Source organism: Neoarius graeffei, chromosome 28, assembly GCF_027579695.1.
Source record: "Neoarius graeffei isolate fNeoGra1 chromosome 28, fNeoGra1.pri, whole genome shotgun sequence".
NCBI lineage: Eukaryota > Metazoa > Chordata > Actinopteri > Siluriformes > Ariidae > Neoarius > Neoarius graeffei.
In genome coordinates, this window is record NC_083596.1 from 30,195,364 (window position 1) to 30,209,251 (window position 13,888).

Sequence of the window (13,888 nt, forward strand, 5' to 3'; positions counted from 1 at the left end):
AACTTGAACCGCAACATGGATAACATCATGGAGAAGCTTTTGGCTTTGCAAAGGAAATGGATCGAGTCAGAGACCAGAATGGACAGAGTAGTCATGTAAAAGAATGCATCTACTCGCCCCAAGACCAAACAATTTCGATCTTATTTGCTTTCGGCTCCCTCAGACAGCACTGGCCTCTGCCAAGGCCGTTGCTGGAACAACTCTTCCCTCTGAAGATCACTGCAGTGAGACGCTCTTGCATTCCTTCCCCCACTTCCCGCGGTTGCCGCTTTTACCCCCAGTGTGACAAGCGGGTGCGCGACCAGCACCGTCATGGCTGCAGGAAGGGACGGCTGCTTGTTTGAGCTGGGTTACCTCTACCTCCCCCCCCCCCCCAAGTCCCGAGTTTTCATGTTGTAAAGTGTACTTGTGTTATTTTGTGCTTAGGTGCTGAGGTGTTTTTTAATGTTCCCACACTGTACTCCTCACAGGAGCATAGTGTGGGGGTTGCTTTTTTCTCCTCCCCTCTCCCTCATGTTACTCTGTATTTTTCTTTTCATCCCTGTCTTCCTGTCCTGTCTACTCCCCCTCTGTCAATTGTATGTATGTGTATACGTAAGGACGGGTTAATGGTCAGTTTCGCTGGCACTTGTGACTAGTGACAAAGGGTTCATTCATTCAAAAAGTGTTGTTGATGCTCATCAGGCTGGAAAAGGTTACAAAACCATCTCTAAAGAGTTTGGACTCCATCAATCCACAGTCAGACAGACTGTGTACAAATGGATGAAATTCAAGACCATTGTTACCCTCCCCAGGAGTGGTTGACCAACAAAGATCACTCCAAGAGCAAGGCGTGGAATAGTCGGTGAGGTCACAAAGGACCCCAGGGTGACTTCTAAGCAACTGAAGGCCTCTCTCACACTGGCTAATGTTAATGCTCATGAGTCCACCATCAGGAGAACACTGAACAACAATGGTGTGCATGGCAGGGTTGCAAGGAGAAAGCCACTGCTCTCCAAAAAGAACATTGCTGCTCATCTGCAGTTTGCTAAAGCTCACGTGGACAAGCCAGAAAAATGTTTTGTGGATGGATGAGACCAAAATAGAACTTTTTGGTTTGAATGAGAAGCGTTATGTTTGGAGAAAGGAAAACACTGTATTCCAGCATAATAACCTTATCCCATCTGTGAAATATGGTGGTGGTAGTATCATGGTTTGGGCCTGTTTTGCTGCATCTGGGCCAGGACGGCTTGCCATCATTGATGGAACAATGAATTCTGAATTATACCAGCGAATTCTAAAGGAAAATGTCAGGACCTCCGTCCATGAACTGAATCTCAAGAGAAGGTGGGTCATGCAGCAAGACAACAACCCTAAGCACACAAGTCGTTCTACCAAAGAATGGTTAAAGAAGAATAAAGTTAATGTTTTGGAATGGCCAAGTCAAAGTCCTGACCTTAATCCAATTGAAATGTTGTGGAAGGACCTGAAGTGAGCAGTTCATGTGAGGAAACCCACCAACATCCCAGAGTTGAAGCTGTTTTGTATGGAGGAATGGGCTAAAATTCCTCCAAGCCGGTGTGCAGGACTGATCAACAGTTACCGGAAACGTTTAGTTGCAGTTATTGCTGCACAAGGGGGTCACATCAGATACTGAAAGCAAAGGTTCACATACTTTTGCCACTCACAGATATGTAATATTGGATCAATTTTCCTCAATAAATAAATGACCAAGTATAATATTTTTGTCTCATTTGTTTAACTGGGTTCTCTTTATCTACTTTTAGGACTTGTGTGAAAATCTGATGATGTTTTAGGTTATATTTATGCAGAAATATAGAAAATTCTAAAGGGTTCACAAACTTTCAAGCACCACTGTATGCACTGGTTAAAGTCAGAGGGTCACATTTTTTCACCCATTCTGATGTTTGATGTGAACATCAATTGAAGCTCTTGATCTGTATCTGCATGATTTTATGCATTGCGGTGTTAACAAGATGAATAATCATAATTAAAAAGATAATTCAGTAAGAAGTACTACTCTGATTACAGTTGATTCTGACACACTTCTAATTTGATTTCACTTATTGAACTCAAGTTGAGGAGACTCTTTGTGACTTTTCATATTAATGAGAAATTTAAGTTGTAAGTAATAAGTAAATTTGAAGTGTACACACACACACACACACACACACACACACACTTCCCCTTACTTTTTCCTTGTAGCTATAGTACCAGCTGTACTTGTTTGTATTTTTCATTAATAGTAAGTTAAAGTTAAATTGTAAGTACAAAGTCAATATAAAGTATAAAATTGTATGCAGATTGGCATCTTTTCTAATGAGTGATTACTGTTGTGGACTTAGCAAATCAGACCAATGAGTATTCAAGAAAATGTATGTATTTTTTGGGTGTCCCTAATTTAGATATGGTCAATTCCCACCCACCACACAGGTCTCCCTGATGACATGAGGGAGGATGAAGGCTATTATATACTACCTCCAAGGCACATGATACCAGCCGACCACATCTTTCAAACTGTTGCTTATGCAATGTTACATGACTTACAATGCAAGTGAAAGAGATGAGAGTATGTCACCCCTCCCTCCCTGAGAGCACAGGCCAATTTTGCTCTCTTGGGCACCCGGCCACGGATGGCTGTGGCATCATCTAGATTTGTACTAGTGATCTTCATGACACTTTGCCTAAAATTAAGACACTTGAGCAACAGGGTTTTCTACTTGTGCTTTTTCAGTGGGACTGGTATAGGATTTTCTTAATCCTGGATGTTGATTTAGTATGGACTTATTTAAGGATTTATTCCTGGGCGTTTTAGACCAACATGGCTCCCTAAGAGAGTTCAAGATCAGAAGAAGAGAAAATCCCTGATTTTCTTATCCCTTTATCTTTATTAATTCATGAAAGGAATCTAGCCTGGGTAAAAGCAAGGAAATCTGATTTAGAAACCAATTGGTCTAATTTTCAAATGTTTAAGGAATAAATGTACTGTCCTGATTTGTAAAGCTGAATCACATGTTTATCTAGAGACCACTAAAAATATAAACTTTTAAATTCTGGAAAGCTATTAAGTCCCTGGAATTTGCTCCAATATCCTGCAATCTACCTAAAAAGGTAAGTGGATACTATGCAAATTACTGACCAAAAGGAAACACTGGATTCCTTTAATGGGCATTTTACTTCAGCTTGGCTACATTTTAAATCTGTGCCTAAAGAGTCCTTTCCAGATATACCTTTTCTGAGCGTTAACATGGGAATAAAGACCACTTTTCCCATTCACTTGGGAAATGGTTCTTTCAGCCTTAAATTTTATATATACGTATATGCTAAAAAAGTCAGCGGGGCATGAAGGGCTTGATCCATCTCTCCTGAAACTTGCTGCTGACATTACTGTTGAGCCATTAATTTACATTTTTATATTTATTGTTGGAGCAAAATGGTATCACCTCTGTTAAAAGGAAGGATCCAACTCTATTGGACAATTATTGCCCAATTTATAAACTCTCAGTATTGGCTAAAATCCTTAAGTCTCTAATCAGTGAGCAACTAAAAGTGTTTTTAACTTACAATAGTATTCTCAGTTCTTTTAAATCAGCTTGTAGGAAGAAGCACAGTACTATTACAGTAGCTACTAAAGTAATTATCAGTGCTGTTGATTGTAAATACTCTTGTGCAGCATTCTTTACTGATCTTTCTAGGGCCTTTGATATAGTAGCTCATGATATCAAATCATGTGGATGAAATTGGTGTTTCAGAGAAAGCCACAGCTTGGTTTAAAGACCATCTTAGCAACAGATTTCAGTGCATAATATCTGAAGGTATATCATCAGAGAAGCACCAACAATCAAAATAATCTCAGGTCTAATAATTTCATTCTCTTGAATGTAACTACTATAAGATCTGAATTTGGCAACGTAGCTTTTTGCTATGACACACCTTCATCCTGGAATTCACTTCAAAATCAGTTAAAACTTGATTAATTTATTTTGCTTTCTAATTTTAAAGATTGTGTTGGAAACCTTTCAAGTTACCACTCTGAACACGGTTTTTCCTTTTACTGCTTCTTCTAATTTGTCTTACTGCTTCTTAATATCCGATTTGTTTTATGTTGTACGTTTTTGGTTTAAATATGGTACTACCTTTTCTTGGCCAGGGCTCACTTGGAAGAGACTTTCATGTGACTACCTTGGATAAATAAAAGACAAATAGAAATAAGTCTGCCATGATATTCAGCACAAATGTATTTTTTTTTTCTTTTACCCTTGTGTTTTTTAGATAGTGAATTCATAGTGAAAACACAAAATGAATGAACTCTGCCATGCCTGGAGCAGTGTGATGACAGTTCCACAACATACACCATTATTGATTGACATGTGCATCAATGAGAATGGGGATGAGTGTAGTGAAGATGCAGGGAGTAGACCTGGGGTCAACTGTGTTTTCACTATGAATTCACTGTGTAAAAAACACAAGGGTAAAAGAAAAAAAAATAAATTTGGTGCTGAAGATCATGGCAAACTTTTCTATTTTTTATTCAAGTACCTGGGGTCAACTGTGCAGGAAAATGGGGGCTGCGATAGTGAGGTGAGAAAGCAAGTGCAGGCAGGGTGGAGCAGTTGGAGAAGGATTTCGGGAGTCATTTGTGATGGGAAAGTCCCAGCAAAAGTGAAAAGTAAGATGTATAAGACAGTAGTGAGACCAGCTATGATGTATGGATTGGAGACCATACCCTTAACGAAGAAAGGCAAAGTTGGAGGTGGCAGAGTTGAGGATGTTAAAGTTTGCGATGGGAGTGACAAGGTTGGACAGGATAAGGAACGAGCACATCAGAGGGACGGCACATGTGGAGAGCTTGGGAATTAAGCTAAGAGAGATGAGACTGAGATGGTATGGGCAGAGCATTTTGGAAGGAGAATGTTGAGGATGGAGCTGCCAGGCACACGAAAATGAGGAAGGCCAAAGAGGAGATACATGGATGTGGTGAGAGAGGACGCGGAAGACAGGGAGCAATGGAGACGAAAGACCTGCTGTGGTGACCCCTAATCGGGAGCAGTCAAAAGAAGAGGACACCATTATTGATTGAATGTCTTCCTTTCACAGACAAACTATTAGAAAAAAAATGGAACCTGTTGTGGAAAAAAGTGTCGCTTTTTCGCACTGTGGCAGCGGGGGCGTGGTCAAGCGCAGGTCTGTGACAGGAGGGCGAAGTCAGGGAAGGTAAGTGGCAGAATCACTACACCTGATGTCAGTTAACCTGTGTTTGTGTGTGTCTTCCCAGTGACCGCGCCCTACTTAAGGAGGGAGAGCGAAAGCAGAGGAGCTCATCCCCGAACCAGACGCCGGTTGTGTGTGTCTAAGTTTACAAGTTGTTCACTGAAAAGTGTGGCAATAAAACCACCATTTACAAACCTGATCTCTGTCCTGCCGTCCTCTGTGCTCCACCCACCCATACAAACTGCTACAGTGGTGTTAAAACCCAGAACCTGGAGCGCAGCAGCCGAACAGCCCCATGGAGTCCTCCCCGTTCGCCGAACTGGTCCACGCCCTCGCCACGGCCCAGCAAAGACAGCACCAGGCGCTAGTCACCCTCTGAAAGGAGCAGGAACAGCGGTTCGAGGCCCTGGTGCTGGCCCAGCAAGAAGATCGTCAGGCGTTCCGGCACCTCCTCGCGTCGGCGGGGTCCACCAGCGCTCCCACTGCGGGCCCGTCACCCCTCACCCTAACCAAGATGGGGCCCGCAGGACGACCCTGAGGCACTAATCACACTCTTCGAGCAAGTCGCGGAGACCTCGGGGTGGCCGATGGAGCGGCGCGCCTTCTCCCCCTGCTAACAGGAGAGGGGCAGCTGGCCGCGCTACAGCTCCCCGCCGACCGCCAGCTGGCCGATGCGGACCTTCACCGGGCCATCCTCCAGCATGTGGGGTGCACCCCTGAGCAGCAGCGTCAGCGCTTCCGCGCTTTGCGCTTGGAGGAAGTCGGCCGGCCGTTCGCGTTTGGCCAGCAACTCCGGGACGCCTGCTGGTGGTGGTTGAGGGCCGACAACCACGATGCCAAGGGGATCATCAACCAGGTGGTACTGGAGCAATTCGTCGCACGCTTGCCAGCAGGAACCACGGAGTGGGTCCAGTGCCACCGCCCGGCATCGCTGGATCAGGCCATCGAGCTGGTGGAGGACCATATGGCGGCTGTCCCAGCGGCAGGACAGCAGACAGCCTCTTCTCCCCTCTCCTCCTCTCTCTCTCCTCCTGTGTCTCGTCCTCGCCCCATTCCCCCACCGCGGAGGCAGGGGTCGGCACCACCGGTGCGGCCCGCTGCGCCCACGGTGCCCTCCCGTTTCTCCCTTCTGTGTCTGTCTCTCTCCCCCCCCCTCAGGTGAGTGAGCCCAGAACACCGGTGCGGAGAGGAAGCCAGGGCCGGTTTGCTGGCGCTGCGGGGAGCCGGGCCACCTCCAACAACAGTGCACGGTAATGGAGGTGGGCGCGGTGGTTCGGATCCCCAACGCACCAGGAACCGCCCTCGATCGGGCTGGAGCGTATCGCATACCAGTGAGTATACAAGGGGATACATATCAGGCGTTGGTGGATTCTGGTTGTAATCAGACCTCAATTCACCAAAGCCTGGTGCAAAACGAGGCATTGGGGGGAGCACAGGGGGTGAAGGTGTTGTGTGCACGGGGACGTTCACAGCTACACTTTGGTGTTGGTCCACATTTTTTTCCAAGGGGAAAATTTTATAGTGAAGGCGGTGGTTAATCCTCGCCTTACCCACTCTATAATTTTGGGGACTGATTGGCCGGGATTTCGGGATTTAATGACACACTTAGTGAAGAGTGGGTCCTGCCATTCAATAGGGGGAGGTCCCAGTGTCGCTTTGGCGGGAGCAGCTGTCGCAGAGCCGTCTACGTCATCTCCGCGTCAGAGTGAGGAGCCGCCGGCCCCTCCTCTCTCTGTTGGGGAATCCCTCGCGGATTTCCCATTAGAGCAGTCGCGAGACGAAACTCTGCGGCATGCATTTGACCAAGTGAGAGTAATCAATGGTCAAATGCTCCAACTGAACGCCACCCCGTCCTTCCCCTACTTCGCGATTATGAAGGATAGATTATACCGAGTGATGCAGGACACTCAAACTAAAGAGCGAGTCACGCAGCTTTTAATTCCGAAGAGCCGCTGGGAATTGGTATTCCAGGCGGCTCACTTTAATCCCATGGCTGGACACCTAGGGCAGGATAAGACACTAGCCTGAATAATGGCCCGATTCTATTGGCCGGGGATTCGCGGCGATGTCCGTAGGTGGTGTACGGCGTGCCGCGAATGCCAGTTAATAAATCCAGTGGCCATTCCAAAAGCGCCTTTGCGCCCTCTACCGTTAATCAAGACCCCGTTCGAAAGAATTGGGATGGATCTCGTCGGGCCATTAGATCAGTCAACACGAGGGTACCGCTTTATATTAGTTCTAGTGGACTATGCAACGCGATACCCGGAAGCCGTGCCTCTTCGCAATATCTCAGCACGCAGTATTGCGGAGGCACTCTTCCGTGTCATCTCCTGAGTTGGAATCCCGAAAGAGATTCTGACTGATCAAGGCACCTCGTTTATGTCACGAACACTGAGCAAACTGTATGGGTTATTAGGTATTAAGCCGATCCGCACCAGCGTGTATCACCCACAAACGGACGGTTTAGTTGAACGGTTTAATCGCACCCTCAAGAACATAATTTAAAAAATTCGTAAGTGAGGACGCACGTAACTGGGATAAATGGCTCGAACCCTTGTTATTTGCAGTGCGAGAGGTCCCCCAAGCCTCCATGGGGTTCTCCCCGTTTGAATTATTATATGGGCGTAAGCCGCGCGGCATTCTAGATGTGCTGCGAGAAAATTGGGAGGAGGGACCTTCACCAAGTAAAAACGAAATTCAATACATTATTGACCTGCGCGCAAAACTCCACACCCTCGCGCACCTAACCCAGGAGAATTTGCGGCAGGCCCAAGAACGGCAAGCCCGCCTGTACGACAAGGGTACGCGCCTTAGAGAGTTCGCACCGGGAGATAAAGTACTCGTACTGTTGCCCACATCAAGCTCTAAATTAGTCGCCAAGTGGCAAGGACCCTTTGAGGTCACACGGCGAGTCAGGGACGTCGACTATGAGGTGAGGCGAACGGACAGGGGTGGGGCACTACAGATTTACCACCTCAATCTACTCAAACTCTGGAATGAGGAGGTCCCTGTTGCGCTGGTGTCGGTGGTTCTGGAGAAGGCGGAGCTGGGGGCTGGAGGTTCAAAAAGGCGCATTGACATCGCATACCTCTCCGGTCCCCTGTGGAGACCACCTCTCCCCGACCTAACTCACGGAGGTTGCACAGTTGCAGACCAAGTTTTCGGACGTGTTCTCGCCCCTGCCCGGCCGCACCAACCTCATAGAGCACCACATTGAGACGCCCCCAGGGGTGGTAGTGCGTAGCCGCCCTTACAGGCTACCCGAACACAAAAAAAAGGTGGTTTGGGAGGAACTCGAGGCCATGCTCGAAATGGGCATCGTCGAGGAGTCCCACAGTGACTGGAGCAGCCCGGTGGTCTTGGTACCCAAGGCCGACGGGTCGGTCCAGTTCTGTGTAGACTATAGAAAAGTCAACGCGGTGTCTAAATTCGACGCGTACCCAATGCCTCGTATTGATGAGTTGCTCGATCGACTAGGCACTGCTCGCTTTTATTCGACACTGGATTTAACGAAGGGATATTGGCAGATCCCCTTGACTCCACTATCCCGAGAAAAAAACAGCCTTTTCCACACAGTTTGGTTTACACCAATTCGTCACACTTCTGTTTGGGCTGTTTGGGGTGCCCGCTATGTTTCAGCGGCTGATGGACAGGGTCCTCCGCCCCCACGCCACCTACCTCGACGACATTATCGTCTATAGTAATGACTGGCCGAGGCATCTCGAACATCTGAGGGCCGTCCTTAGGTCGCTGAGGCGAGCGGGTCTCACAGCCAACCCGAAGAAGTGTGCGATTGGGCGGGTGGAAGTACGGTATCTGGGCTTCCACTTGGGCAATGGGCAGGTGTGTCCCCAAATTAACAAGACCGCAGCAACTGCGGCCTGCCCGAGGCCCAAGACCAAAAAGGGGGTGAGACAGTTCCTGGGGCTGGCTGGCTATTATCGTAGGTTTATACCTAATTATTCGGACGTCACCAGCCCGCTGACTGATCTCACTAAAAAGGGGGCACCAGATCCGGTCCAGTGGATGGAGCAATGCCAGTGGGCTTTTTCTGAGGTAAAGGCCGCACTGTGTGGGGGGCCACTTTTACACTCCCCTGACTTTTCTCTCCCCTTTATGTTACAGACGGATGCGTCGGACAGAGGGCTGGGGGCTGTTTTGTCCCAGGAGGTGGAGGGAGAGGACCGCCCAGTCTTATACATCAGTAGGAATCTGTCAGTGCGGGAGGGGCGCTACAGCACTATCGAAAAAGAGTGCCTGGCAATCAAGTGGGTGGTCCTCACCCTCCGTTACTACCTGCTGGGACGCCCTTTCACCCTCTGTTCAGACCACGCGCCCCTCCAGTGGCTCCACTGCATGAAGGATGCCAACGCGTGGATCACCCGTTGGTATCTAGCGCTCCAACCTTTTAATTTCAAGGTGGTCCACAGGTCGGGGGCGCAGATGGTCATGGCAGACTTCCTCTCCCGTCAAGGGGGGGGGGGGGGGGGGGGGAGAGTCGGCTGCGGGGGCGTGGTCAAGCACCGGTCTTTGACAGGAGGGCGGAGTCAGGGAAGGTAAGTGGCAGAATCACTACACCTGATGTCAATTAGCCTGTGTTTGTCTTCCCAGTGACCGTGCCCTACTTAAGGAAGGAGAGCGAAAGCAGAGGAGCTCATCCCCGAACCAGACGCTGGTTGTGTGTGTGTGTGTTTTTAAGTTTACAAGTTGTTCACTGAAAAGTGTGGCAATAAAACCACCGTTTACAAACCTGATCTCTGTCCTGCCGTCCTCTGTGCTCCACCCACCCATACAAACTGCTACATGCACATGTACATGCAACGTCTTGGACATGCAAGTATTTGTTTATGGGATAGTTGTCAAAAAAAACATTTTCAAATGAAAAAATCATAATGACAAATTGTGCTTTATATATAGAGACCTTAACGTGGCACATTTGCTTGTGTCCAAAAAAAGTGCAACAAAGCTCATGGCCACAAACACTTTTGGACACATTCACAGATGGAGAGTATATGGTGACAGGATGGTAAGAGAGGCCAGGAAAAAAAAAAGTTCCCAAGGATCACTGTTGGTGAATTACAAGGAAAAAGTAAAATCTTTGATAACCCAGATCTCCAAAACCACCATCAGATGCCACATCTATGCCAACACATTATTTGAAAGGTATGCCAGAAAAAAAAAAAGGATTTTCTGTCAGTTCACTACAAACATAAACCTAAACACAGAGAGCAAAACACTACTGCAACTTTGACTGGAACCATATTCTATGGTCTGATGAAACACAGTAATTGCAAAGGGCACTGTACATTTGCTGCAACAATGAACACCAGTTTGGCTCGTCCCCCAAATCACCCCTCCAACTGCAGACTTCTGCTAAACCGTACTGCATGGTGATTTAACAAAAAAAACAAACACACACCCATTTTTGAAGAAAACTGAAGGCAACACATTAAAACAGTGGGTAAACTTTGTGCCCTCACAGCTCCAGAGTCAATCATGAGCTCGGATTACTGTGTGTGTGGATTTCTGCAAGTTCTCCCTGAATTTATGTGGGTTTCCTCCAAGTTCTCGGACTTCCTCCCACCCACATGCTGGAAGGTTGACTGGCTTCAGTGGATAGGCCTTGGGTGTGGGCGTGTTTGCAACTGTGTATGCATTTCTGTCTTGCAAACAGTGTTCCCAGGATACAATCAGGATGCACTGTGAACCTAGCCCCAAAGCAGTCACTGACAATTAACACAGATTTTAACAAATCTGCTGCCTTGTGCTTCACCGAAACCTGGCTCGGTGAGCACATCCCGAGCTCTTCTCTGCATCTGCCTGGATTTCACCTTCATCGAGCGGACCGTGAAACGGAGCTCACGGGGAAAACGAGGGGAGGCGGAATCTGCTTTTATATTAACGAAGGTTGGTGTACTGATGTCACAGTTCTAAATAAATCATACAGTCCTCATCTGGAGACATCATTCATAAACTGCAAACTGTTTTATGCTCCGCGAGAGTTTTCCTCGTTTATTCTGGTTGGAGTTTACATCCCCCCTCAGGCGAGTGTTAATGAGGCGTTACAACACCTGGCTGACCAGATAAACAATATGGAGAAAAAACACCCAGACTCTTTGCTCATTGTTTTGGGGGACTTTAACAGAGCAAACCTCAGCCACGAACTGCCAAAATATAAACAGCACATTAAGTGTCCCACCAGGGACTCTAACACTCTGGACCACTGTTACACTGTTTTAAAGGACTCATACCACTCTGTCCCCCGTGCAGCCTTGGGACTATCTGATCACTGTATGGTTCATATTATCCCGTCCTACAGGCAGAAGCTGAAATCTGCTAAGCCTGTAGTTAAGACGGTGAGGAGATGGTCTGATGAGGCCAAAGTGGAACTACAAGCCTGCTTTGACTGCACTGATTAGAGTGTTTTTGAGGCTGCAGCTTCAGACCTTCATGAACTGACTGATACTGTGACATTTTACATCAGTTTGTGTGAGGATGTGTGTGTGCCCACCAAGACCTTCCGCACATACAATAACAACAAACCCTGGTTCACCGCAAAACTCGGACAGCTTCGCCAGGCCAAGGAGGAGGCCTACAGAAGTGGGGACAGAGTCCTGTACAAACAGGCCAGAAACACACTGACGAAAGAGGTGAAATCAGCTAAGAGGAGCTACGCTGAAAGGATCAAAAACAGCCTTTCAGCCAACGCTCCGGCTTCAGTGTGGACAGGCCTGAAGAATATCACTAACTACAGGAGACCATCCCCCTACACTGCAATGAACCATCAACTGGCTGACGAGTTGAATGTGTTCTACTCCAGATTCGACAAATTCACATCTCTCCCCCCCCCCCCAGACATTAAAGACCCATTCACACCCCCTGCTGTTCTGCCTCCTTTCACCTCTGACCCCACACCAGCACTCAAGATCTGTGAAGAGGATGTTTGCCAGCTTTTTTGCAGACAGAAGATCAGGAAGGCACCTGGCCCAGATGGTGTGTCACCCTCCTGTCTGAAGGTCTGTGCTGATCAGCTGGCTCCCATCTTCACCTAGATCTTCAATAGATCCCTGGAGCTGTATGAAGTCCCCTCATGCTTCAAATGCTCCACAATAATCCCGGTTCCCAAGAAAACCACCATCACAGGACTGAATGACTACAGGCCTGTAGCTCTCACATCTGTAGTTATGAAGTCCTTCGAGAGACTGGTGTCACACCTGAAGGACATCACAGACCCCCTGCTGGACCCCCTGCAGTTTGCCTACCGGGCAAACAGGTCAGCGGATGATGCAATCAATATGGGACTGCACTACATCCTGCAACACCTTGACTCTACAGGGACGTACGCCAGGATTCTGTTCGTGGACTTCAGTTCGGCATTCAACATCATTGTTCCAGACATCCTCCACACCAAGCTCACTGTGCCTTCCTCCACCTGTCAGTGGATTACAAACTTCCTGACTGACAGGAAGCAGCAGGTGAGGATGGGGAGCTTCATATCCAGCACTCGGACTGTCAGCACTGGCGCCCCACAAGGGTGTGTGCTCTCCCCACTGCTCTTCTCTCTTTATACCAACGACTGCACCTCAAGAGACCCATCTGTTAAACTCCTGAAATTTGTAGACGATACAACGGTCATCGGCCTCATCCAGGACGGTGACGAGTCTGCATACAGATGGGAGGTTGAACTGCTGGTCTGGTGGTGTGGTCAGAACAATCTGGAGCTGAACACGCTCAAAACTGTGGAGATGACAGTGGACTTTAGGAGGAGCCCCCCCACTCTGCTGCCTATCACCAACAACACTGTGACTGCTGTTGAAAGCTTCAGGTTTCTGGGTTCCACAATCTCTCAGGACTTGAAGTGGGAGACAAACACAGTCACTATCATCAAAAAGGCTCAGCAGAGGTTGTACTTTCTGCGCCAGCTCAGGAAGCTCAACCTGCCTAAGGAGCTGCTGACACAATTCTACTCTGCCATCATTCAGTCTGTTCTTTGCTCTTCCATCACTGTTTGGTTTGGATCGGTCACCAAACAGGAGAACAGACTGCAACGGGCAATAAAGTCTGCAGAGAAAATTATTGGTGTCAACCTGCCCTCCATCCAAGACTTATACTTGTCCAGAGTCAGGAAACGGGCAGGTAACATCTCTGTGGACCCATCACACCTTGGTCACAATCTGTTTAATCTTCTCCCTTCAGGGAGGTGATATAGATCTCTGTATGCAAAAACAACCAGACACAAGAACAGTTTCTTCCCTCAGGCTGTCTCTGTGATGAACAGCTAAAATCCAGATTCATATATCAGTAATATCACTTGCAAAATATCTGCACACTCATACTGTCATTCTGTGCTCATTGTTACTTATATTTATACTTATTTAAATTTACTATTCATCTTTGCACTATGCACCATATTGCACCAAAAGGGAAATACTTTGTGATGAACAGCTAAAATCCAGATTCATATATCAGTAAGATCACTTGTAAAATATCTGAACACTTATACCGTCATTCTGTGCACACTGTATACTTTATATTTATTTAACTATTCCATACTTGACGTACCTGGATTACTTTGCACTATGCACCTATTTTTGTTGTTTGCTTGTTTTGTGTATACGCTTTTTTATCTGTTTTGTACTATGAGAGCTAAGTGAACCGGAGTCAAATTCCTCGTGTG

The 13,888-nt window shown here is 47.4% G+C and overlaps 1 protein-coding gene across 7 annotated transcripts in view; it reads right to left on the reverse strand.

The window, feature by feature from the left end:
- The window catches only part of mapkap1 (MAPK associated protein 1), a 527,166-nt gene that overhangs the window by 19,285 nt on the left and 493,993 nt on the right, over positions 1-13,888 (reverse strand). The gene's annotated exons all lie outside the window — the stretch shown is intronic.